The following is a 27,154-nucleotide window of genomic DNA, read 5'->3' on the forward strand; positions in this document are numbered from 1 at the left end:
ACTATACCTGGTCCCCCTCAACCCACCAATGGTGTCTGTTCACCTTTGGCTCCTGTACCTCCTAAAATCTCTTCTCGGCCATGGTTTTCCTAGGGTTCCAGTATCATTGCAAAGCTTCCAGGAAACTAGATGAGAACAGTTTTCCTTGGTCCCTAATTTAGACTAGTAATGTTAAATCCTCCCAGGAATTCTTGTCAATGTGGAGGGTCACTCTGGCTGCCTTTGCCATGCCCTGTGCTCAGTCCAGATACTTGCTGCTTGCTCCTTACCCATATGAATAAAACAAGGGCATTTTGCATTGGATAGCATAACAATCCATGCAGATCCCACAGCTCCAAAGCTGGTCGAGGGTGACAGGCTGGGGTGCCAGCAAGTAGGAGAGTGACAAGCTGGAGTTTCTGAACTGATGTGACTACAACAACCAGTAATCCTGCCTCATGTAAACAAATTTATTTGAAATAATCCATGTTAAGGTGTCTCATCCATCTTAAGCACTCAATAAATGTTAATTATTTTACTTTTGTTGAGGCAGGGTCTCACTCTGTTGCCCCGGCTAGAGTGCAGTGGTATGATCAAGGCTCATGCAAACCTCCACCTCCAAGGCTCAAGTGTTCCTCCTACCCCAGCCTTCTGAGTAGCTTATAGGCTTATAGGTGTGCATCCTCCTACCTCAGCCTTCTGAGTAGCTTATAGGATTATAGGTATGCACCACCATGGCTGGCTAATTTTTGTGTTTTTTTGTAGAGATGGGGTTTTGCCATGTTGCCCAGGGTGGTCTCGAACTCCTGGGCTCAAGTGATCTGCCCACCTTGACCTCCCAAAGTGCTGGGATTACAGGCATCAGCCACCACACTTGGCCTATACTTTTATGATAAAGGTATTTTATACATCCTTAAAATTATGTTATTGAATACATCTAGGCATATAAGAAAGTTATTAAGTGAAAGGACATTACAAAGAATGTATACAGTATCATCTCATTTTTATAAAAATGGAATTTATGTATGAGAGATATTGTATAGTACTTTACAGCTCAGGATCTGAAGGTAGGCCTATTTTTAAATCTGTGCACTATCACTTATTAGCTGTCTGACCTAGAGTAATTTCTAAACCTCTCTAAGTGCCTTAGTTTCTTTATCTGTAAAGTGGATATAGATATATAGATTATATATATAGATATATATACACACACATACATATACATATACATATGTATATATGCATATACACATATGTATATATATATGCGTATATATTTGCAATGATATGCTTGCATATCTAGAAACCCAAGAGGTGTAACTGAATTAAAATTTCGCAAAAGAATGAATAAGGGTTCAATGCGGTAGTTAGATGCACAGTGGACAACCCAAAAATGAAAACTTTCCAGTGTGCCAGAAATAACGAGTTAAAAACTACCATGATAAAAAGGCACGAGACACAAGGCAGGTGTAGGTTTAGTGCAACGAGCTGGTTGTCTGCTCTGCCCAACTCTAGGTCACACTTGAACCCCTGGGCTTAGAAGCAGCTCCATGGGTGCTATGGTTTCTCAGGACTGTCAGCCTCTAGCTCTTGGCCTTCTTGCACTTGAGGGACTCAAAGTCAAACTCCACTCCATCACCTCACCGTACTTGTTGTCTCTTCAGCCGAGATGTAATTGCTCCAACAGCAAACTAGTTTGCAGAAATGCTACTCTGCCTCCCTGGTAGATGACTTTGTATATCTTCCTCCTTGCAAAGCCATTTTTGCTTCTTGTACCACACCTGATTTCATTAGAAAGTATTTGCTTTAAATTTGCAGGGAGAAGAAACTTAAGTAGTTCTCACAAGGATGTTTTGCACAGTCATTAAGACTATAGCTCAAACCCCAGCTTTCCACCTTTAGCCACCTTGCCTTAATCAAGTCCCTCAACCTCTCTTCCCATCACTTTCCTTCTCTGTAAAATGGAGGACAACAATAGTACCTCACTTTGAAGGACACTGTGAAGATTAAATGAGATTATGTATGTAAAGCGTTTAGCACAGTGCCGGACACATAGGAAGCTCTCAATACATAGGAGATGCTATCATTAAAACAGGAAGAGTTTGTCCTAAATGAATATCAAATGTTTCATCTCTTATAAGCTAAAAACTACTTGCAGCAATTAAACAGGATTTCTCCACCCCTAGTTTCTATCCAACAAAGTTTCAAACATGTCAGGGTCTTAGTTTTAGCCTGGGGCTCCCAAACACAATTGTGCAGATGTTTGTATATAACGAAATATATCTATATAGAAACATACATAGGGAAATACACAGTCTCCATACAAGCCTCTCTAAGCCCTGGAGCCACAGGGCACTTCATCCAGCAAGGCAATTCAATCACAACAAAGTCATTTTTATATTCCTTTAAAGTTTGTAAAAACAAAATCCTCCTTTTCCAGCCAGATGAATGCATTGGTACCTTTGCTTTGCCCTGCCCCTGAGCCGGAGTAGCTGAATCTGTGCTGAATCCAGCCTCTAAGAGCAACCTTGGTCAAGTGCATGGACCCCCAGGGGGTCCTATTATCCCACTTATACTTGAGGGTATATGGGGATTGGGCCAGGCATGGGTTTCTCAGGCACACATAGCAGGTAGAAATGATGCTTCAGAGTCTCAGAGGGGTCTCCACATGAAACCACCTCACCCATATTTCTGAAAGAAATGCTCAAATCTGAGATGGGTTGGGTGGCTAACACTGGTAACCCCAGCAACTCGGGAGGCTGAGTTGGGAGGATCACTGGAGCCTGGGAGTTCCAGATCAGCCCGAACAACATAGTGAGGCCCCATCTCCAAAATAAAAGGAAAAACCTCAAATCTGAGAAAGAAATGCACAGGACAATCCAGGGAACTGAATCCTGAGACCCCTTTGCAGATTTCCCTTTTGTACCTTTCACGCTAAAATGTCAACAGAATTGTGTCCATGTGGGACCAGATTCATGACTGACCTGTGAAGGCTGAGAGAGCATTTTCCCACCTGAAAAGACTCACAAGACCTGTTACATCAAGTAGAACTATGGGCAGAGGCGGAGGAAGGGGACTGTGGAGGTACTTTGTCATCCCACACCCCAAAGCCTCCCTAGGATGCAGGGCAGTAACTTGCACATAAGTTAGGGCAGTGTCTATGTCAAAAGACCCTCTGTGACTCCTTTGGTGAAGAACCATTGTGCAACATGAAAAGTCATCTCCCAGGCTCTCTCCTTTGCAAGCTGCCTTGCCTGGTTTTCTTCAAGCAGGGCACGTGCTCCTGGATGAAAGAGGCATTTCTCACGCTGTAGAAATATAAAGACCAAAAATGGACTTGCTCCTTACAGAGAGAAAGGTCTTTGTGTTACTCCAAGCAAAGGCTCTAGAGACCAGTGAGCGCTTTCATCCTTCCCCTTTCTCTGTTTCTATGGCTTCGTCCTAGCCCAGACTCTGATCATTGATGGCTAGATTCTTACTCCTGGCTCCCAGCTGGACTCTCCAACTCCACTGCCTTTTCTTGCCACTCTGTTGCCATATCTCACAGCCCCTCACCGCTTACCAAATCAAGTCCAGTCCCCTTCCCTTGTTTGAGCAATCGATGCCTTCCATAACCTCTTTAATCAAAATTACCACTATTTCCCAAAGCGACCCACCGGCTGACCACTGTGTGAGCCCCTATATTCCCCCAGCCTGCTCATCCCAGCCTCTATGCTCCTGCTTATCTGCCTGCCACACTGCTTCCCTCCACCTCCCTAGCAGCCCAGGGCCCACCTCCTCCAGGAAGCCTTCCCTGGATCCTGCAACCGACCTACATCTTCCCTTTGCTACAGTCTCACAGCTCTTAGCTGTACCAGACCACCCAGTGTCTAGTTATACTTTCTTACGATTTTACTTTCACATATTCTTTTAAAATGTTTATTGCATATATATTTGAGGTGTATAACATGATGTGTGTGTATATATATATATATACAGTAAAATAATACAATCAAGCAAATTAATATATCCATCACTTCACATAAGTACTTTTTTGTGTGGTAAGAGCACCTAAACTCCACTCTCTTAGGAAATTACATATAATGTCATTAACTATAGTCCTTATGCTGTACATCATCAGCTCTTTTTAAAAATTCTACATTCTACATATAAGTGAGATCATTCAGTATTTTCTTTCTGTGCCTGGTTTATTTCACTTAGCCTAATGTCTTCCAGGTTCAGCCATGTTGTCACAAATGGCAGGATCACCCTCTCTTCTAGGCTGAATAGTATTCTGTATATATGATACACACACACACACACACACACACACACACACACAATATACATACATACCACAATTTCATTTTTTATATAGAGATAGAGTCTCACTTTGTGAGAGGCTGGAGTGCAGTGGTGCCATCATAGCTCATTGTAGATTCAAACTCTTGGGCTCAAGCTATCCTCCTACCTCCACCTCCTGAGTAGCTGGCACTACAGATGTGCATTATCATGCCCAGCTAATTTTTTTCTTTTTCTTTTCTTTTTTTTTACTTTTGTAAAGATAGGGTGTCACTATATTGCACAGGCTGGTCTCGAACTCCTGGCTTCAAACTATCCTCCTGCCTCGGCCTCCCAAAGCGTTGGGATTACAGGCGTGTACCACTGTGCCCGGCCACCACAATTTCTTTATCCATGTATCTATCCATGGACACAAATTGTTTCTGAATCTTGGCTATTGTGATTAATGCTGCAATGAACATGGGAGGACAGATATCTCTACGAGGTGTTGATTTCATTTCCTTTGGGTATATATCCAGAAGGGGAATTGATAGGCCATATGGTAATTCCACTTTTAATTTTTTCAGGAACCTCTATCCTGTTTTCCACAATGGCTTTACTCGTTTACATTCCCACCAGCAGTGTACAGGTGGGTGCCTTTTTCTCCACATCTTTGCCAACACTTGTTATCTTTTGACTTGTTGACAATAGCCAACCTAACAGATGTAGGGGATATCTCATTGTGATTTTGATTTGCATCTCCTTAATGATTAGTGATATTGTGCACCTTTTCATATACTTGTTGGCTATTTGTATGTTTTCTTTAGATAAATGTCTATTCAGATCCTTTGCCCATTTTTAAATCAGGTTATTTATTGATTTATTTTGCCATTGAGTTGTGTGTGTTCCTTACATATTTTGGATATTAGCCCCTTATTAGATATATTATTTGCAAATATTTTCCCCCAATCTGTAGGCTGCCTTTTCATTTTGTTGATTATTTTCCTTGCTGTACAGAAGCTTTTAGCTTGATGTAGTCTCGCTTCTTTATTTTTGCTTTTGTAATCTGAGCTTTTGGTGTGATATCTGAAATATCATTGCCAAAGCTAATGTCAAGGTGCTTTTCTGCTAGGTTTTCTTCTAGCTTTATGGTTTCAGGTCTTATATGTAGGCCTTTAATCAATTTTGAGTTGATTTTTATGTATGGTATAAAAGTCTAATCTCATTCTTTTGCATGTGGATATCCAGTTTTCCCAACACCATTTGTTGAAGAGATGCCCTTTCCCCATGGTGTCTTCTTGGCACCCTTGTTAAAAATTAGTTGACTGTGTATGCTTGGGTTTATTTATGGGCTCTCTATTCTATTCTATTGGTCTATGTGTCTTTTTTAATGCCAGAGTTATACTGTTTTGACTACTATAGATTTTTAATATAATTTTTTTAAGAGACAGGGTCTTGCTCATCGCTCAGGCTAGAGAGCAGTGGCAAAATCATAGCGCACTGTAACCTTGAACTCCTGGGCTCAAGTAATCCTCCTACCTCAGCTTCCCTAGTAGCTAGAACTACAGGCATGCACCACCATGCCCAGCTAATTAAAAAAATTATTTTGTAGAGACAGGATCTTGCTGTGTTTCTGAGGCTGGTTTCAAACTTCTGGACTCAAGCTATCCTCCCACCTTGGCTTCCCAAAGCGCTGGAGTTACAGGCATGAGCCACTGGACCACCTGCCTGTAATATAATTTGAAATCAGGAAGTGCCCCCAACTTTCTCTTTTTTTCCCTCTCAAGATTGCTTCACCTTAGCTGGGCGCAGTGGCTCACGCCTGTAATCCCAGCACTTTGGGAGGCCGAGGCAGGCAGATCATGAGGTCAGGAGATGGAGACCATCCTGGCTAACATGGTGAAACCCCGTCTCTACTAAAAGTACAAAAAATTAGCTGGGCATGGTGGCAGGCGCCTGTAGTCCCAGCTACTCAGGAGGCTGAGGCAGGAGAATGGCGTGAACCCGGGAGGCAGAGCTTGCAGTGAGCCGAGATCGCGCCACTGCACTCCAGCCTGGGCGACAGAGCAAGACTCCATCTCAAAACAAAAAAAAACCAAAACAAAAAAAATTGCTTCAGCTATCTGGGGTCTTTTGTGGCTCCACACAAATTTTACAATTGTTTTTCTCTTTCTGTGAAAAATGCTGCTGGAATTTTGATGGGGATTACATCAAATCTGAATATCACTTTTTTTTTTTAGACAGAGTCTCGCTCTGTCACCCAGGCTGGAGTGCAGTGGTGCAATCTCGACTCACTGCAGCCTTCGCCTCCTTAGTTCAAGCTATTCTCCTGCCTCAGCCTCCCAAGTAGCTGGGATTATAGGCAGCCGCCATCACGTCATCTACAAAGGGATAATTTTACTTCTTCCTTTCTTTTTTTTTGGTGGGGGGTGGGGAGACTGGGTCTGGCTCTTTTGCCCAGTCAGGAGTGCACTGGCACGTTCTTGGCTCACTGCAACCTCCACCTCCCGGGTTCAAGCGATTCTCGTGCCTCAGCCTCCCAAGCAGCTGAGACTACAGGTGCAAGCCACCACGCCCAGCCTATTTTTGTATTTTTAGTACAGGCAGGGTTTCGTCATGTTGGCCGGGCTGGTCTCGAACTCCTGAACTCAAGTGATCTGCCTGCCTTGGCCTCCCAAAGTGCTGGGATTACAGGCATGAGCCACCATGCCCGGCCTACTTCTTCCTTTCTTATTTGGATGCCTTTCAAAAAAGGTGTGTGGTTGCTCTGGCTAGTACTTCCAATACTATGTTGAATAGAAGTGGCGAGATTGGGATCCTTGCCTAGTACTGGATCTTAGAGGAGGAAAAGCTTCCAGTTTTTCCCCATTGATTATGATGTTAGCTGCAGGCTTTTCACAAACGGTCTTTACTGTGTTGAGGTAAGTTCCTTCTATACTTAATTTGTTGAGAGTTTGTATCAACAAAGGATGTTGAACCTTGTCAAATACTTTGTCTGCATCTATTAAGATGATCAGGTGGTTTTTAGCCTCATTTTGTTAATGAGGTGTATCACATTGACTGATGTGTGTATGTTAAATTCATCTTGCATCCCAGGGATAAATCCCACTTGGTCATGATATATAATCTTTTTGATGCATTGTCATGAAATTCTTGCCACACCAATCTGACTATATAAGCCTTTCCATGTGCCCAGCTCTGTGCTATATTCAGTTATACTCAATAAACTCAATATTCAAAAATGAATACCCAATAAACATTTCTTGCTAACACATGAATTTTACTTATTTACAAACCACTGCATTTTCACAAAGTCCTTAAAACTTCTGGACCTGCTTGTATCATTGCTGCAATAAGTGGCTTCTCCAGCACCTGCTCTGCTTACCTCATATGGCTGTTTTGAGGATAAAATGAGAACAGGGATGGGAAGGCCCTTTGGACACTATTATTGCTGCTGGGTCAAAGCATCGACTGGAGCTTTTGAGCTGATGTGACTGCACCAATTGTTCCTCCCTTTTCCCTACATAGAACTTCTGGGTTTAATAGTCAAACATGGTTTCAGGGCTCCTCAACAGTTTCTAGCAGAGTACAAGTGTTGAACAGGCCAAACCCTATGTTTTGAATAAAGTGACAAAGGTCCGACTGGTTTTGTTCCCATGCCCATGGATGGACCACTGAGCATGGCCCCGGGCAGCAAGCTAGCTCCCAGACAGAGCTATCCACATCCTCAGGAAAGAGCTTTGGATCTTCTTAAGAACTTGCTTATCAGCACAGGTACCATTGGCATTGCTATTTATTAAGCACTTACTATGTTTCCAGCACATTATATACATCGTCTCACTTTTTTTTTTGAGACAGGTTCTCACTCTGTTGCCCAGGATGGAGTGCAGTGGTGCGATCATGGCTCACTGTAGCCTCAACCTCCCAGGCTCAAGCAATCCTCCCACTTTAGCTTCCTCAGTTGCTGGGACTACAGGTGTGCACCACCATGCCTGGGTAATCTTTTATTTTTATTTTTATTTTTATTTTTATTTTAGTAGAGACGTGTTTTCGTTATGTTGCCTAGGCTGGTCTTGAATTCCTGGGCTCCAGCGATCTGCCCACCTCAGCCTCCCAAAGGGCTGTGATTACAGGCGTGAGCCACCATGCCCAGTCTCATCATCTCACTTATAATCCTCACGACAACCCTGTTATTATTCCCATCTGCCAGATGAAAACTGAGGCTCAGAGAGATTAAGTGACTTTCCCAAGGTCACAGAGCTCTCTGATTCTAAAGCTGAAGTCATGAAACAAAGATGTCTGCCTTATAGGCTGTACTCTGGGGTTGACAACTGAGGACAAGGAATTAGAAATGTTATCAAATAATACCTTATTTTAGTCTACAACAATTGCCACTCAACTCCTATTAGCATGGTTAATACCCTGCAAATACGACAGAGAAAAAGTCAAAGCTTGGCACTATGTCCCATGGGTACCTATCCTTCAGAGGCAGCAGAAGGAAGAGAACCAGACCATGCAATTGACAGAGACAAAGCCACCTTCTTAAAAAATTGCAGTTGAAGCTGCATACTTTAGGACTCACAAACACAATTATAGTTCCACCATTTTTTTCACCCAGTTTTTCTTCACCTTTTTGGGTGTTAACCCTTTTGAGAATTTGAGGAAAGCTGTAGATCCTCTCAGAAAAGTATGTAAAAGCAAAAATACAATTCTGCACATAGTTTCAGAAAAATTCACCCAGCTTCCTGTAGCTAGTCCAAGAGCAACAGACCCCATGTTTAAAACTCCTGCATTAAGAAAACCTAATTCTGGCTGGACGAGGTGGCTCATGCCTGTAATCCCAGCACTTTGGGAGGGCGAGGCGAGCAGATCACGAGGTCAGGAGTTCAAGACCAGCCTGGCCAACATGGTGAAACCCCATCTCCACTGAAAATACAAAAATTAGCCAGGCATGGTGGCATGCGCCTGTAATCCCAGCTACTCGGGAGGCTGAGGCAGGAGAATCGTTTGAGCCTGGGAGGCGGAGGTTGCAGTGAGCTGAGATTGCGCCACTGCACTCGAGCCTGGGCGACAAAGCAAGACTCCATCTCAAAAAAAAAAAAAAAGAAAAAAGAAAGAAAGAAAAGAAAAGAAAAAGAAAACCTAATTCTATGTTTTAGAAAATGATAAACTAGAGATCAATGATTTCTTTAAATAGCAAGCCTATCTAGGGCACAAAAATAAGGATTTGCTTTATGAAAATTTTGTTTTCAATGTCTAATTGCCTGCATGAGGTACACTTACAATGAACATATCTCTATTTCCCTAGTGTCCCATGCAATTAGAAATGATAATGGCACAGACGACCATCATCAGAACTGTCCAGAACAGAAAGCTGGAAACTACAGGTACAGGAGGCAGTAAGTTTTTTGTTTGTTTGTTTGTTCATTTGTTTTGTCACTGGAGGGTGGACAGTGACTCATCAGATAGGAATAGCTTTACTGGATGGGGACTAGACTATATGACTTTATTAAACAGCACCATTCAGTATCATGAGTCAAAGGTTCTAAGACCCATGTAAACCTGGAGAAGACTCAGACCACAAGTCTGTTCCTGCTAAACAGCTTATGGCTTCATGAAAGGCCAGACACCTGATGGGACAAACTAAGTAGATATTGGCTGACTTACTTGAGTCTACAGTCAACCTTCTTATAGTGGCCCATGTTATTTCAAATAGCAACTGTTAGTTCCTTGCCAACTAGAGGTCCCATTGTTCTTTTACAAAAATATTAGATAATCCAAACCCAAGTCATTCCAACACCGTTTCCCCCTGGCCTCTTGTATTTTGAGTTGACAAGTTCTTACCATAATCTTCAATAGCATTGTTAGTCCTAGCCTGATATTTCTTCTTCTAAGCCCACTTCCAGTGTTTAAGCCCTCATATAAAAGGTGCTTAGTTTTAAGTCATAGATCCTATGTGGTGGTCCTATAGAATTTTCTTCTTTAAAAACCTTTTTCATCTGAAAGTAAGAGGTCGTGTGGTACGTTAGAAGGAGCACTGGATGCGGAGCCCCTAGTTCCATCATCTATTGCCTCTCCACCTCTCCGATACTCAATTCCCTCTATCAGACAGGTAACAGTCCTTACCCTGCCTATCTCATAGGAGCCTCAAAAGATTCAAATAAGATAGTGAGTATACAGATAATGTATTAAGCATAGTGTTAGAAAATGAGAACTCATAACCATTATTTCATTTAAGCTTCAAACCAACTCCATGAACTACACAAATCCTTACCATTCTGTCATATATTAATTCACTTTCTTGACATATTCATTCATATATTCATTGCTTTCTTTTTCTCTCTCACTCTCACTTATTCAGAAAACATTATTACTAGGCACTATGTGTAGCTAAAGTATTTACTGAATCAGAAACAGGCTTAGAAAAGTAAAATAACACTTCAAAGCTTACACTTCTTGGGTCACCCTTCACACCCAAGGGAACTGGGACACTCCCTCCTTCCTTCTCCCCTCTCCTCTTGCCAGACCAGTTTGTTTTCCATTACTCCACATTGCCTGTTCCAGAACATTTCCCCCATTAGATGAAGAAATTTTTACTTGCTTATGAAAAATAGATCCTTGGCCAGGCGCAGTGGCTCATGCCTGTAATCCCAGCACTTTGGGAGGCTGAGTCTGGAGGATCACTTAAGGTCTGGAGTTCAAGACCAGCCTGGCCAACATGGTGAAATCCCATCTCTACTAAAACTACAAAAATTAGCCAGGTGTGGTGGTGCGCACCTGTGATCCCAGCTACTTGAGAGGCTGAGGCAGGAGAATTGCTTGAACCCGGGAGGCGGAGGTTGCCGCGAGCCGAGATCGTGCCACTGCACTCCAGCCCGGGCAACAGAGCAGGCTCTGTCTCAAAAAAAAAGAAAAAAAAATCCTTGGTCTTGTTTGAGACCTCGGAGGCAGTTAGTCCTGTTTTCTCCTTGCGAGCATGAGGGTGAGGCAGGCCCCTTGGACTTGAATCCTCAATGACTGAACTGTTTGAGTTGTATATGGCTTTCAGAATATGGCTGAGTATGTTCACTCTCTCTTTTTCCCTGCTGCCCTTTTCTATTTTGCAAGTTGTAAATAAAATCTGTCACCCCCAAATGCACCAGGTGTCTTCCACTTTCTAATTGAGCAAGGCAGACTCTTTTCCAGCCAACAGTCTTAAAATATTTACCCAAATTTTGGGTTCACTGGATTACTGCTTTAAGCTGGTGAGCAACCCAACTGAAGGTCAATGTTTGTTTCCTGAAGTTGTCCAATGTCTGTGTGGTACTCAGACCTGAAAATGATAACGTTACTCCAGACTGCAAACTCCCCAGGGTGCATCCTGGAGATGGAAGCCAGCCCACAATATTTTCTGATCAGTCAGCATAAATGATCCTCTCTTTTGAGTTCAAGGTGGGCTCAGAATTGAAACTGTCTTGAGATAAAGCAGATCAGCCCCAATTCACCCCTGGGGGAAGGGCTCTGAGCAGAGGAATGTGAAAGGCCCCTCCAGTCAGGGAAGGCATCTGCTCCGCTTGGCTTTGGGCTGTATCAGTTGGCAGATGAAGCTCTGCAAATGCTGGCCAGACCAAAATGGTGCCGAGACAGCCACAATGTTGTTTAGAAAAAAGAAAGGAAACATCTGCAAATCCTGCCTTGGTGCTGAGCGGGGACAGCCTGCTGCTTTTCCTCATGGGCCCACGGTGGGCTACCTCCTGACTGATCAGAAGGGTTCCCTGAAACAAATGCATTTGAAAGATATTTTCCATCCCCCTCCTCCCCCCTCCACAGGAAATTCTTGTGTTTAGTCATCCTTACTACATGGGCTGAGTCAGCAAGCTCTGCTTTAACCACAGCTGCTTTCAAATGGTAAGTTAAGACCAGTTAGTTGAATGAGGAGGCTTGGCTGAAACACTTTGACAGCTGGAGCTCCAAAATCGGATGGGTAAACTAGAGGAATTGCAATTTGGATACTGCTCAACACCTTCGAGTCCTTCTGGGTGGGCCTCAGTTACTTTTTTAGTACATTGATACCACGGAGCATTCCAGAACTAGAAGGGACAGCACTTTGAGTGCCCTAAGAGATAACTAAGGTGCAGTGGCAAGCTGTGTTGGCCTAAGATTTAAATCCTGGTCCTGCTAATAATTTGCTATATGACTATAGGGCAATTATCTCCTCCCTCTGTGTATTAGCATTCTCAATCCTTAAAACAGAGGTTTGGATATGATGACCTCTAAGGGTTCTTCCTGCTCTGGTGGTCTATGAAATAATCTAGGACAGATGGCCAGCCACTTTTTTCCCAATTTACCAGGGGAAGACACTACATAACCTGTTTCGGGAGTGTGGCCCAGCATTTTATCTGTGTGTGGTAAAAATGTCTTCCCTGGGTCTAACCACAATCTGTTTTCTCTTGTTTGGGCCTCTGTAGACATGGAGCACCCTCAGGGAACATTCTTTTCTAAAGATCCTTTGTCAACTACAAGAGCCTTCACGTCTGAGCTCTGTTAAATCCTCTGCAATGGCAGACAATTGCTTATTGCTGGGGTCTCAATGAGCACACTTTCCCTCTCGTCAGATAGTTTTTCATATTTTTGGTCATTATCACTGACTTGTGAACCCAGGGACACTAAGGCTGGGCTAGTTGGACAGTAGCTCTATAGAAAAGGGAAAGTCATCTATTCCAGAGCAGATACAAGTTGTTCTCACAAAAGTTGTCCTAGACCACAAAGAGTCTTGGACACAAGAGGGAGGATGGCCCTGTGGAATCCAACCTTTCAACTCCTGGATCCATACTTGGACATTTGAGCCCAATGGACAAATAGTTAACATTTGCCGAGCACTTAATATGTGTGTGCTACACGTTGTTCTAAGCACTTTACATGCCCACGTGATCTTATCTAATTCTTGCAACTGTACTCTGCAGTAGTGTGATTATTATTCGTATTTTACAGATTAGGAACCTGAGGCACAGAAAGGTTAATTAACTCACTGGAGGTAAACAGCTAGTAAGCACTCTAATCCAGGAATGCTAGCTCAGGGATCTCTGCTCCACACCATTATGCTTCTGAGTGGGGCCAGCTGCACGGGAGGACTGAGGCTAGTACTGATGATTCCGGCTCCTGTGAGGGACAGCCCGCCCCACATGCCGCATGTGCCTGCATCTCTTGTCAGGTGTCGGTTCCTGCCCTGGTTCCCATGGCACTCTGTGCCCCTTCTACATAGAAAGAAGCTTCCTTGTGCAGAGCTGCAAAGTGTTGACTTTACAACACCGGAAATGGGTCATGTTTTCCTTTTAAAAGGGAAACACAGGGAAAGAACATTATATAAAATTAGTTTCCCCAAACTAAAGAAAGTGTTGGAAAATAGCCACATTCCTCTCTGCTGATAAGTGCATTAGATTTATCAAGTTTCAGAGTTTGGGGAGAACTTGTAGCTTGCCTAGTCCAAGTCCTTCGTGTTACATATTAGGAAACTGAGGCTGAGAAAGTGGTATTAGATACATGCAGATCGAGGGCCAGGAGAGCTCTTAAAAGGTTGGGAAATGGACAGAAATGACACAGACTAATTTATAATTGCCCTTTAAGCCAACCCTACAAAGGAATCTGAAGGACGAATTCATCCACACTGGAGCCACTTTTTCCAGTGGGCTTCCCCAACCCCTTGCATAACAGGGATTCCATAAGCATGAGCTTCAAATGCACTGAGATACCACCCGGCTACCACGTTCAGATGATCAAGGTCCATGGCTAAACGGTAATGTTCCTATAACCTTCCTGAACAGCAAACCTGCTTACAGAATAGATCCCACATCAACAATCACAAAGGACTTTGGAAAAAGCCACTTCTGTTGAAAAAGAAGCTGATCAACCACTGGACTAATGACTGTGATACAAAGAAAAGATACCTCTCAAAGCCTACTATAATGAGAGCAGAATGGAGCCATCTTACTTCTCAGTATTGAATGTGCAGATGTTACTGAAATATTTTCAAGCCAAAGGCTTGTAAAGTATTACTTTAAAATAAATTATATGATAGTATAAATTTTCACTGATCTTAACACAGGAGTCAATATAGAAAAGCTAGAAGAAGAACCTGGGGCTTTGTATGTGGTTAAAACTGCCCAGGAATTGGCCCAGGGGAACAGTATCTTAATGGCTGTTTTCAAAGAAAGATCCTCTTGCATTCCCCAGTGTCAACCCACAATGTATTTTCCAGTATTTTCCTCCTAAACTCAGAAAAAAGGTGTCAGCGTTTAAAAATACAAAGTACACAACGGGAGATCTTGCCTAATTTGCCTGCTAATGAAGCAGATAGATAGATGATAGATAAATGATAGATAGATAGATAGATAGATAGATAGATAGATAGATAGATGATAGGAGAAACCTTATTAAGTATCATGTCTCCTAGGTGCAACGACAGCTAGACTCAAACAGATCTTTAAAAGACCCGCATCGTATTTTGGGGCATGATCTATTACAGCCTACTGACTTTCCCACATGGAAAGTCAGCCGCATACCATCTTACAAATAACCAAATGAACTCCCCTTCATTTTATATGATAGCTGAAGCCTGATTACCTTTCATAATCAGCCAATATCTTAATTCATCCCAGGTTGCAGCTGGGCTCCAGGAACATGGAAGAAGCTTGGTTTAGGAGGGAAGGCAGAGGGTGAGAGAAATGGGGTATATGTGTACATGTGCATGGCACACAGAATCACTTTTGAAGATTTTTATAGGTAGTCAGTACTTCTAAGCTAGAAAAAACCTGTCTTTGTAGTGTTAGGGGATGACATTTCATTGCAAAAATAAATGATTTGGTCATTACCATTTCATGGTTGCTGGCAACCACCCTCCTCTGCTTTCTAACAATTTCCATTTTAGGCACTGACAAGCCCTTCAAAGTGATTCAGCCAAATATCCACCCAAAGTTGCGTATTTGGCAGTTTCAAACTGAGAAATCTGGGGCCTCTGGGCAAAAATGTCAGAAAGGGCTCCCTCCTTCTTTGTCAATTGTGAAACAAACAGATCACCATGAACAGTCACTGGGGGCTCCTTGGGCAGCCATGCCGAAGGAAAGGGAAAGAACGGAAGTTGTTGGCAGGGGCTGCTTCCTTGGCTTCAGTTTTTGCTCTCTCTCCATTGCTGCTTGCACTTTTCCTGAAGGCCAGCACTGCCTCAATCTTTAACCCTAACCAAGGCGAGGCACTGCTTTTCCACAGGCAAGTGTCCCCTGCAGAAAGAAAGTGATGACCAGGAATGGAAATCACTGGGAAATGGGTCTCGGAGGCTGTAGGGTTTAAGAATATTTTGGAAGCTCACCTCATCCAACTGGCTGAAACTCACAGGCTATCACCATGCATCCTCACTGGGGAACTTTCAGGCTGGTCTCTGGAACCCATCTGGTCCTCTGTGGCCCGAGCAACCACAAAGCCTAGAGCACTTTGGTTTGCACAGTGAGGAGCAAAAAGTGGAGCAGATTTCAGGGAGCCTCCTGCCTGACCAGCGACTTCAAGAGCCTGAATCCCAAAAGTGCTTTCACACACGTTCCCTTCAGCCTGAAAGGTGGCTCCCTTCTCTTTATTCAGAACTCACTCTAAATGCCAGGCCACCATGGCGACACCATCCTGACCCTTAGTCCATGCCCCACCTGTATTTTTTCTTTTGCCATCTGTAATTCTATATTTGTGTGTTTACTTGCTTTTCACTCACCTTGCCTATGAATCAGTAAGCTCCCTGAGGGCAGGGGACACTTCTGTTTTGTTCAACACTTTACTCCCAGTGTTTATCAAAGTACCTGGCACATAGTAGATGCTCAGTAAATATTTGTCAAGTGAATGAATAAAATAGTGGTATTCTGTACCTAGTTCATTTTGTGGAAATTTAAAAAGTAGGCCTATTGTCTCCACACATAGGTCTCTCCAATAAAAGCTTGCATTGGATTCTGTTGTAACCCATCTCTCTGGGAGAGACAGCTTGCCTCAGCTATCTTCTCTCCCCATCTACTCCCTTCTTCTTACTTGGCTCATGACACCCAGGATCTGGCACCAGGGCCTGGTAGCTTTTTGGCCAGAGGCAGTTAGTACTGGGGAGGTGCCAAGCAGAACTGGCTCTGCTAGCAGTGAATCAAACTTATCACTTGGAGGGACAGACCATTATACTTCATAATAACACTTGAGTTTACCTTCCCTTCCCTTTGGGAGCTGTTTTAAAGAAGTTATTTAAATTCCCTAACTAAAAACAATAGCCAACCTTCTCAACTACAAACAAAATCAAGTTGTTATTATTATATCTGAAAATTGCCCTGTATTCAGTTTGCCAGTCTTCCTCCTAGAAGCCTCTCAATAGGCTGTCTATTAAATGACAGCCACATAGGAGGATCACTTGAGCACAGGAATTGGAGGCTACAGTGAGATATGATCACACCACTGCACTCCAGCCTGGGTGACAGAGTGAGACCCTTTCCCTTAAAAAAAAAAAATGACAGCCACAGCTATCCAGCTGCTCAACACTTCAGCATAGTTCCCCTTCCCTCAAAATTAAGTAATGAAGAGAGATGAGTTCCCAGTTCTCCATTTGAAAATGGTTCCCAAAAGGGTTACTGTGTCTTCTGTTCCCTTTCTTCCTGTAATTAGCTTCGACAACATTGATGTTGTTTGGTAGGAATGGTATGAAAGGCCTTGTGCTTTTTGATTACACTTTTGAATGATGACCAACTAATTTATTTCTGCTATAGTATATCTACCAAGGAAGGTTCCCTCCCACACCCCTAATTTAAAATAATAATCACTCAACTATGAAAATCTTCCCGAAAAAGTCTATCAAAATTTAAAATATGTTTCTTTCAGGCCAGAAATTCCACTGATTGGAATTGATCTTATATACATACCAGTATACAAAGATATACGTATATCCAGCATGCTCACTAGAACAGTGTTTGTCGTAGTAGTACTCCCACAGATTGAATGCCTAAGCAGTCACAAAAGGTACAAGGCAGATTTATATGTCTTATCATAGGAAGATCTCCACGATATCCTAAATGGCAAAAGCAGATCCTGGCACAGTAAGATCCTATTCGTCTTTGGAGTCTGTCAGTTTCTCCTTCCGGTTCTATTTCACAGAATTCTTTATTTTCATTCCCTTTCATTGGTTCTGCCTCCTAACTTGTTCCTTGGTCCCGGGGCCTATCTTTCCAGTCCACTTTTTCCACCAGCCAGAATGAACATTCTAAAATACCACTTTTGTCAGAGAGAGAGTCTCAAGCAACCAAGCTGTCCCAATTACAGAGGCAGGATGGGGGAGTGTTTCTGTGCTCTGGAATTAAAGGAGACCTGGATTTGAGGGGAGGTTCCACTACTGACTAGCTGTCTGACTTAGGGAAGATGAGTTAACCTCTCTGAGCCTCGGTTTCCTCATCTGAAAAATGGAGGTAGTGCCTACATCACAACTGTAGGATGAAATAAAAAAGGATGAAATAAAGGTAAAAGGAGGAAATAAGAAAACCATGTAAAGAGCTCAGCATGGTGCCTGGCACATCGTAAGTGCTCAATAAATGGTAGCTATTATTAATGTTATTATTAAACCAAGAATTGGTTTACTGGAAGCATTAAAATGCTTTTTAACTTCACAACACCTTCAGAATAAGGTTTGCACACTTCCTTCACATTTACTGGGCATCCCATATCCACTGTGTATAGTAAAGCTGCTTTTTTCAGTCTGTTTTTCCTGATAATCACTGCAAAGGCTGTGCATCTCTCTTCTACTCCAGAATCTGGTGAATGTGTCTAACTCCCCTGGATCCACGACCTTCAGGAGTTTCTCTATATACTTTGATTATATGACATCCCTTCTATGCCTTCATCTTCCCCAACTATTTTGCTTTAATCTTTCCTGCCTGGCCTTGTAAGGCAGCTTCCCAATGCCCTTGACCCTTTCCTGGTTTCGTCAAGACCTTCTTTGTGGCTGCCTGTTTGGTGTTTCTCTTTTTTGGATTGGGTGACTGTTTTACTCCACTAATTCTTTAAAATGAACAGGGCTGTTAGCTGGTACTGTGGAATGAAAGGGCAGGCCAGTTTGGTGTTTCTTGTAGAATCCTAATGTTATGCCTGTATTGTGAAAGGGCAACAATGTTTTCTGTATTCCATTTTGATTCTGCCTCTTTCATTTAGTGGGTTCCCTGAATTCTGCCTGGAGATGAATTTCCTCTATGACCCTGGGCATGTGTAAGAGACTCCTGTGCCTGTTTCCTTATCAGTGAAGTGAGAATGTTGGATCATAGTTTCTAGTATGTCTTCCAGCTCTGATGTTAGGTGTGGATGGAGTACTGATGGCAGACTAAAGTACTAAAGTCCTCTCATTATATCCACCCCCATACTGGGGCTGGGCTGGTTCAAGTTGAAATTAGCTATTCTGTGGGACAGTTTCATTTATTTCTAAGAGCCCATCTTTTGAAAATTCCTCTAATGTCCACTAAATATCAAAATAATTGATTTTTCCATTTTTCCAGGGCTCACCACAGCTTCAACTTCCAAGTCCCACTTACATTGAGAAAACCCCTGCATGCTGAGCTCCGGTTAGATGTGATGGCAAATAACTTTCTATCACCACCTCTATCCTCAGTAATTCTCATCCTCACACATGTACATCCCTTGGTCTCTTACAGGCAAATGCTGACTGGTTGATTATTTGCACTGATGATTGCAGCATGCCCTCACTTGGATTTTGCCTCCAAAGTATTTTTATTGAGAGTTTTTATATTAAACATACAGTAAGTCCCAAGCTTGATTTTTAACTGATCCCACATGAAGGAATGATTTTCAACTCAGAACACATGAGGAACATCTGTTCCATTTATTTGAATTCAGGCGGTCCCATTATTATTATTATTATTATTATTGAAGTTGACTGTTGAGTATCAATATTTGTCTCTTTCCGTTCCATTGAACTTTCCTGAGTGCCACTCCCATTTGTGAATTTTTAAAACATATATCCTGAAGTCTTTAAAACAGTGGAACAACTCACATTTTCCTTTTCCTTTTTCTTGAGTTTTGTTGCAGAACTTGGGTCAAGCCCTTGTGATTTCTTGTACATGTGGTTGGGACATGAGAGTCCCTGTCAGATGCAGCCAGAGTCACTGCTCAAAAGTCCAGACACGAGGTGCACAGCCTTTCAGGCTGCTTCATGAAGGCCACCCCAGACCTTTGTTTGACACAATCTGATCTTCAGTCTTCAGGGAGAACTTCACTGATCTGGGAATTCACCTGCAAACTGGAGGTAACTGAGCTGAGTTGTAGCTCTTTGCAGCCTCTAGATGTGTTTGGACCAAAAATTCTCACCTTTGATGTCAGGACACGTTGGTGTTTGATAATCAGTTATTATTTCTTTCTTTCTTCTTCTTCTTCCCTTTTTTTTTTTTTTTTTTTTTTTTGAGACAGGGTTTTGCTCTTGTTGCCCAGGCTGGAGTGCAATGGTGCGATCTAAGCTCACTGCAACCTCCGCCTCCCAGGTTCAAGCCATTCTCCTGCCTCAGACTCCTGAGTAGCTGGGATTATGGGCATGAGCCACCATACCCGGCTAATTTTGTATTTTTAGTAGAGACGCGGTTTCTCCATGTTGGTCAGGCTGGTCTCAAACTCCCGACCTCGGGTGATCTGCCCCCCTCGGCCTCCCAAAGTGCTGGGATTACAGGCGTGAGCCACCACGCCTGGCCTCACTTATTATTTATTTCTAATAATCAAATACCAAAGCTTGCGTATGATTTACTTAAAAATAAATTTGAGCAGATTCAAAGATTTCTCTATAAATAACTCTCACTAACATACCCATATGCTTTCATGAGTGGGAGAGAAGGAGGTGGGGTTATATTCAGCTCTCTGGGAACTAAAGAAAACTCTGGGTGTGCCCAAGGGCATATGAATACTAGGGGCACTCATACCAGGCTACTAGCCCTGCCAACACATGGGTATTTTCACAAGGGGCTCATGAGATTATTCCCTTGCCTATGGGGTCTGTCACAGTGGGGATTTAAGGGCGGGCAAGATGGGGCAGGCAGCACATACCACGAAGAGAGTATGTTGCTTCTAAGTAAGTAGACTGGCTCTAAGTAGGGCTGAATACATGATAAATAATGGAAGGACTTGAGTTGGAATCTTAACTACTAGTGCGATCTTGGCCAAGCTACTCAATTTCTCTTAGTCTTGGACTACTCATCTTTGAAATGGGAACATTATTATTATCTACTTTAGAGAATTGTTGTGAAGATTAAACAGAATGGTGCAAATCAATCACCCAGCATGTGCCTTGATTAAGCTAAGTATTCTAAAAAGCAGTAGCTGCTGCACCTGAGGAGGAATCCTCATGTCTATTACAGTGGGTACTCAAAGAATGCTGGCTTGACAGCAAAGACCACATACTGTATGATTCCGTTTGTATGAAACGTCCAGAATAGGCAAATCCACAGAGACAGATAGCAAATTAGTGGTTTCCGGGAGCCGGTGCAGGGAGGGGAGGGGATGGGAAATGAGTGCTTAGCAGGTATGGGGATCTTCTTTGGCGATGATAAAAATGTTCCAGAACTAAACAAAGGTCATGATGGTATAACATTGTGAACGTACGAAATGCCACTGAATTATGCACGTAAAGGCGTGGGCCCTAGCTCCTGTCTCAACGCAGCTGGTGGTTTGTTGGCCCTCTTGGCCTTGCCCCTGACCTGAGCCCATGTAGGAGGAGAAAGAATAGTAGGAGTGGAAAGGTGCCAGCAAAACCCAGAGCTTAAGCCAAGGCCCAGCAGAAACAGTGGTGTCCAACTCAAAGCCACCATTCCTTAGGCTGCTCCAAGCTGACCAGCCCTGGTGGAAGCCACGGATGGCCCTACTCTTGAAAAAGGTCACTCTCCACACTTCTGCAGGGAGCACAAGGAGGCTGATGTTATTATTAAGCCCTTACCGAATCCTCCTTGAGCAATCACCCAACACTCCAAACACCAAGATTCTTGAGCTGCAATCAGGAATGTCCCTGGAGTGAATTAGTTTTGGCTGGGGGGTGGGGGTTGGATTGAGCAACGAGCTCCAATCTGGGGTCTAGGGGTAACTGGAGCATTTGAAATTTGTTACCCAATAAAAATCTCTGCTAAGGCTCAAGACTGAAATAACTCAGCTGGGCTCTGGACTCAGCAGGGACCATTCATTAACTAACACTTCTCATCTGTGATAGTTACAGACAGGTTTTTTCATGCCCCCCAAAACGGGCTTTAACGTTGCAGCTGGCAGACAGCTGTGGCCTCACAGTGTTTACATTACCCAGACTAATGCAGTCTGCGCAGGAGACACAGAATGAATCTGATTTAGCTTTTGGAAAATGGGATTTTGAAAAGTTCCGTGGTTTTCTCTCACCCCTCCCTTCCTGAGCTGCAGAAAGACTGAAGGTGGAACGAAATAGGCATGGCTAGGAAAAGGAGACTCTTGTTTCTTGGGCTGACACTCTTCTTTATTTTGGACTTCTTTGTGTGACACCTCCAGGTGGTGAGAGCTGAGTTGAGGCCTTAGGATTAAGACAGCCAAACGGTGGTTCATCACTCCTGAGCTTTGCCTTATTGGTCAGCATGAGCTCCCTGGGGACTTAGCACAGCTGGCACAGAGACAGCTGGGCAAAGTCCCCTCAGCAATGGTCTAGTCCCTTTCACCTCTAGACATGAAAAGTACAGCTGTGCTCATAACCAATTGTCCACAAAGTGCAAATGGAGGCTGGTTAATCCTATTGGGGTCTGTAGGACCTACCACACTGCCTCATGGAAAACCTACTTTGGTTCCACAGTCCTTTTGCATTGTTTCCTCAGGTCAGTGTTAACTAAGGTTCCCAAGTCCTGTCTATTCTTCTTTCAAAATACATCAGACATCCTCCCTTCTTCTCTGTCACCATCGCTACTGCTTTGGGTCAGGGCCATATTTCCTCATATCTCCCAGGGCAACATCCTTCTAACTGATCTCCTCTTCCTGCCTTCTCTTCCAGATGGCTCCTCCACAGATCTAACCTTCTATCAAGTCCCATCCCATCCTGTCCCATCCCATCAACACACATTTCCTGAGTGCTGACCACGTGTTAAACCCTTTGTTAGGCATTAGGGATATATGCATCAACCAGATGTAAGCTGTTCCCACAAGGAAATCAGTTTGAGGGAATAAGTACAAGGAAGCAGTGAATTACAGGAAAATGTGTAAAGTGCTAGGATAAGGCCCAGGGGGTTGTGGGAGCCCAGAGAATACCAAAACCAGTGTTGAGGGGAGGCTGAAGAGAAGGATCCCCTGATGTGGTTTTCATCTGGCCACTCACCTCTTCAAAATGCTCCATTTTGCCTCCACAATCTGTCTCCAACCTTCTTTTTCAATCAAACATCCCATTAACTCCCTCAAAAGAAATCTCTATTCCAGAAAGACTAGTCCCCTCACTGTTATTCAACACACATCTACTCTCCTACCCCTTCAGCTTTGCTCTTGCCCCATGCTCTTGCCCTACACCATGCCTGGTTCACCCTATTTTGGGGGTGTATGGCTCCTGTTGGTAGGCATCATTTCTTCCCCCTGTCTTGTCTCCCCCTAGCACTGGCATTGTACCTGGCACACAGGGTCGGTTGACTGATGGCCTACTAAGCACATTTTCTTTTCACTGTGGTACTAATAGGACCCCAACAAGCATGATCAATGGTTTTGCTGCTCTTAGGGTTATCAGGAAAATCTGTGAATGCAGATGAAGGAGTTTGGAAAATCGCTGATACATTTCGGTCAGACTGTCCCCAGCTTTGTCCTGACCTCCTGCAAAGGTCAGGTTGTGAATAATCAAGTAGAGATTAGCAGTTTCAAGGGTTCCAGTAGGCGTATAGTTGGATATATTTTCCATTCTGATTTAAATATTAAGCTTAATTTGTTTTTGGCTTTATTATTTTTCGTTTTGTTTTGTTTTGGTCCTGAGCCTGTTGGTCAGGGCTAATTTGTACAGCTGCTTTTTCGTTTGATTTCTTCCAAGAAAGCAAGAGGAAATAAGGTTGCCAGCAAATTTGCAGTTACCAAGGTTTTCCTAAGATGAATATTATTTTTCTCTTCTAATACTGCCAAATACAGTATAAAAAGAAGCATGTGATTATTCCACAAATTTAGTTGTACCAGGGGTCAAATCCTGTACTCCATCCACATCCTGATGTTGGAAGACCTATAATACAGATCTTCTGATCTACTACTTAGGAAAATTGTACCATATTTCCAAAATTGTAAATTCACCCTGATTTTGTGCTTGGATTCTCAGACCTGACTCCTAGATTTTAGCAAGAAGGGCCAAAGGGGCTGATTTGGGCAAGGCAGGGGAAAGGGAAGTAGTGGAGAAGCCAGGACAGGAGAAAGAGCACTGGAGTGGGAGTTAGGAGGATCAGGTTCTGGTCCATGTCCTGCCACTGACTAGCTGTGTGACTTGAGCAAGTCACTTCCTCTTTCTGAGCATCTACACAGAGGGATTGGAGTAGGCAAGCTCTAAGGCTCTTGTCTGTCAATTATTATTGGATTCTGTGGCTTTGGGTTGGATGTTTCTATAAAGGGGGAAAAAAACCCCAAAGGCTTATGGGTGTTAACAAGGCTTCTTCCCACTGGTTTGCACTTATGAGGCATTTGCCCAAGTTCATGCTTGCCCATTTTGAAGCCTGAGAAGAGCTCTCTGGAAGAGAGTGTCCATGTCCTTGCTAAAGGAGTGCAAGCCTAACTGGGTAGCTGGTACTGAGTCTGAGTTATGCCTGGAGGCCACACGTTTAATGGCTTTATTGAGATCTAAATTACATTCCATACAATTCACCCATTTAAATGGCACAATTCAGTGGTTTTTAGTATGTTCGTGGAGTTCTGCAACCATCACCACAATCAATTTTAGAACATTTTAATCACCCCCAAAAGAAACTCTGTACCATTAAGCTGTCACTCTTCCATCCCTGAATCCCCACCCTGCTCAGTCCTAGGGAACCAGTAATCTAATTTCTATTTGTATGGATTTGCCTGTTTTGACATTTTCTAGAAATGGAATAATATGATGCAGTCTTTTGTGATGGCATCTTTCACTTAGCATTATGTTTGCAAAGTTCATTCGTGTTGTGGCATATATCAGTTCTCTACTCCTTTTCATGGTTAAATAATATTCCCTTATATGGATATACTACGTTTTGTTTATCCATTCATCAGTTGATAGACGTTTGAGTTGTTTCCTCTTCTTGGCTATTATGAATAATACCGCCATGAACATTCATGTACAAGCTATTGTGCAGACATATGTTTTCACTTCTCTTGGGTATATGTGTAGGAGTAGAACTGCTGAGTCATATGGTAACTCTATGTTGAATTGTTTGAGAATTTCCAAACAGTTTTGCAAAGTGTCTGCACCATTTTACAGTCCTGCCAGCAGTGTCTGAGAGCTCCAATTCCTGGAGGCTATGTTTTGATCCTGTCCGATTGGTAGAGGATACTTTCTAGGGTTGGTGGCTTGGAGAAGCCCTTTCCTGGGATAGTCTGACCATGCAATCTTAAGTTGTTAAGGGAACAACTTTTATAAGCAAGTATTTTTTACACTTGCTTATAAAATATATAATTATAAAACATATTGCTGCCAAACAAGCTGGGAGGTCATGTGAATTGTCTGCCCAAGCAAAAGGGAGTGTGGTGTTTTTTAATTGGAATAAGGATGAAGGATATTCAGAACCTTGGTCTGTCAGAGAACTTGGAACACCCAAATGCTATATTTCATTCACATTTCTCTCTCTCTCTCTCTCTCTCTCTCTCTCTCTCTCTCTCTGGAGACAGGGTCTCACTCTGTTGCCCAGACTGGAGTGTAGTGGTATGATCATGACTCACTGCAGCCTCAGTCTCCTGGGGTCAAGCAAACCTCCCACCTCAGCCTCCTGAGTAGTTGGGACCACAGTTGTGATCCACTACACCTGGCTAGCTAATTAAAAAAATCATACAGACAGGGTCTCACTATGTTGCCCGGGCTGGTCTCGAACTCCTGGACCCAAGCAATTCCCCTGCCTCGGCCTCCCAAAGTGTAGGGATTACAGGCATGAGCCACCTCACCCAGCCAAGTTTCTCTCCAAACTTCACCTTATCCGTGGAAGCTTTTCTGCAAAAACTTCCATCCCCTCACTGCACCTCACCCCTCCTCCGAAATGCACTTCCCTGCACTTTGAATCTCATCAGGATTTTGTTTCCACTGTGTGCAATCCTGGCTCCCACAGCCATTTTGAAGCTGTCCTTCAGCAGATTTGAAAGGCCGTTCTTTATCCCAGTGAGATAGAAGCTCATCAGCTGCAAAACTCTGTAGTCTTTCTAGCTCTGAGTGTGATTCTGTACATTACATATTTGCTGCCTAAAGCTAAGGTGCTGCCTAAAGCTAAGTTTATTGTACAAACTGGAACACTTTTGTGGGTGAAGGGCAATGCTTCAATAATGACACTAGGACAGCAAGTGTAAAACAGGACTATCCTGAGCAAACCAGTACCTACATTCCCCCTACCTAAAACACAAAGTTCCTTTTTAACTTCTATTGTTCCTACCCCAAATCCCAGGAAGTACTGGTTGACACCAAGGCTGAGTAGGCAGATATACCAAAAAACCCTCAACTCCCTCTACCCCAGAAATGATACAATGCTTACAGAAAGTAGCCTTGAAAAGGGTTAAAACTTACATGAGCCCACGACAAACCCTTGGCATCTTAACACAAGTCATTTGACAAAGCATCCTGAAAGTGTTTCTACTGATTCCTACAGGTCTCAAAGGCCAATGATGCCTTCCTCCAAGTCACCTTTTCCCAGGATCCAATTGCCATGTAACAAAATGAGCTATAAAGGCTACAGAGTTTCACATCTTGATGAGGTTCTATCTCACAGGATAAAGAATGGGTCTCAAATCTGCTGAAGGGCAGCTTCAAAATGGCTGTGGGAGCCAAGATTGTATACAGTTGAAACCAAATGCTGATGAGATTCAAAGTGCAGGGAAGTGCATTTCGGAGGAGGGATGGGATGCAGTGTGGGGATGGAAGTTTATGCAGAAAAGCTTCCACGGATAAGGTGAAACTTAAAGAGAAACTTGAATGAAGTATAGCATTTGGGTGTTCCAAGTTCTCTGACAGACCAAGGTCCCTAATATCCTTCATCCTTACTCTAATTAAAAGATATCACGCTCCCTTGTGCTTGGGCAGACAATTCACATGACCTCCCAGCTCATTTGGCAATGCTTGGGAGAAATCTGGCCTTGCAATCAGACTAAATGATGTGTTACCCTACACTTAATCTCCACCATCCATCAAAATCCAGGGGCCTTGGCCTCAGCCCCTCGACAAGAGGCCCACAGTACCTGGGTAGGATTTCATTCAGCGAATGAATGCAAAGCCCCTAATTCTCCATCCATCTCAGTCCTCTGTAAACAGTTAAAGACTGCAGCCAACAGCAAAAGAACTGCCAACCCAAATGAAAGCAGTGAGTCAGCAAAATAAAGACAGATGGCAATGGATTAACTGTAGCATAGGCAACAAGAAGCAGGCCCTACTTAGTTCTGACCAGATTGCTTTCCCTCAATTTCAGGCAACCCAGTGCTCACATGGAGTCCCTCATGAACTATGCTGGAGATAGGGGAAAGCAGCCGCTGCACCCAGGGGTGTGTGTAGCCATAGCATGCAAGAGAATACTGCTTTAATCCATAGTTTCCAGGTGGTCCAGGCATGGGGAAGGGGACAGGACAGAAGGAAGAAGACATTGACCAGGCTTTCCCCCAACTGTTCCACCTCCCTTGTCAAAGGGCCATTTCCTTCAATAGCCCTATTTTCAAGTATTCTTCTCTGTTGTCCATTAACCATACTTATTGGATCACATATTCCAGT

At 43.3% G+C, this 27,154-nt stretch overlaps 1 protein-coding gene and 1 pseudogene across 1 annotated transcript in view; one reads left to right on the forward strand and one right to left on the reverse strand.

Moving 5' to 3' along the window:
- PLAC1 (placenta enriched 1) overlaps positions 1-27,154 on the reverse strand; it is a 148,266-nt gene that overhangs the window by 44,437 nt on the left and 76,675 nt on the right. The gene's annotated exons all lie outside the window — the stretch shown is intronic.
- Positions 1-27,154, forward strand: part of LOC109024679 (small ribosomal subunit protein eS7-like) — a 76,754-nt pseudogene that overhangs the window by 33,551 nt on the left and 16,049 nt on the right.

The sequence above is a fragment of the Gorilla gorilla genome, chromosome X (genome assembly GCF_029281585.2).
Source record: "Gorilla gorilla gorilla isolate KB3781 chromosome X, NHGRI_mGorGor1-v2.1_pri, whole genome shotgun sequence".
Classification (NCBI taxonomy): domain Eukaryota; kingdom Metazoa; phylum Chordata; class Mammalia; order Primates; family Hominidae; genus Gorilla; species Gorilla gorilla.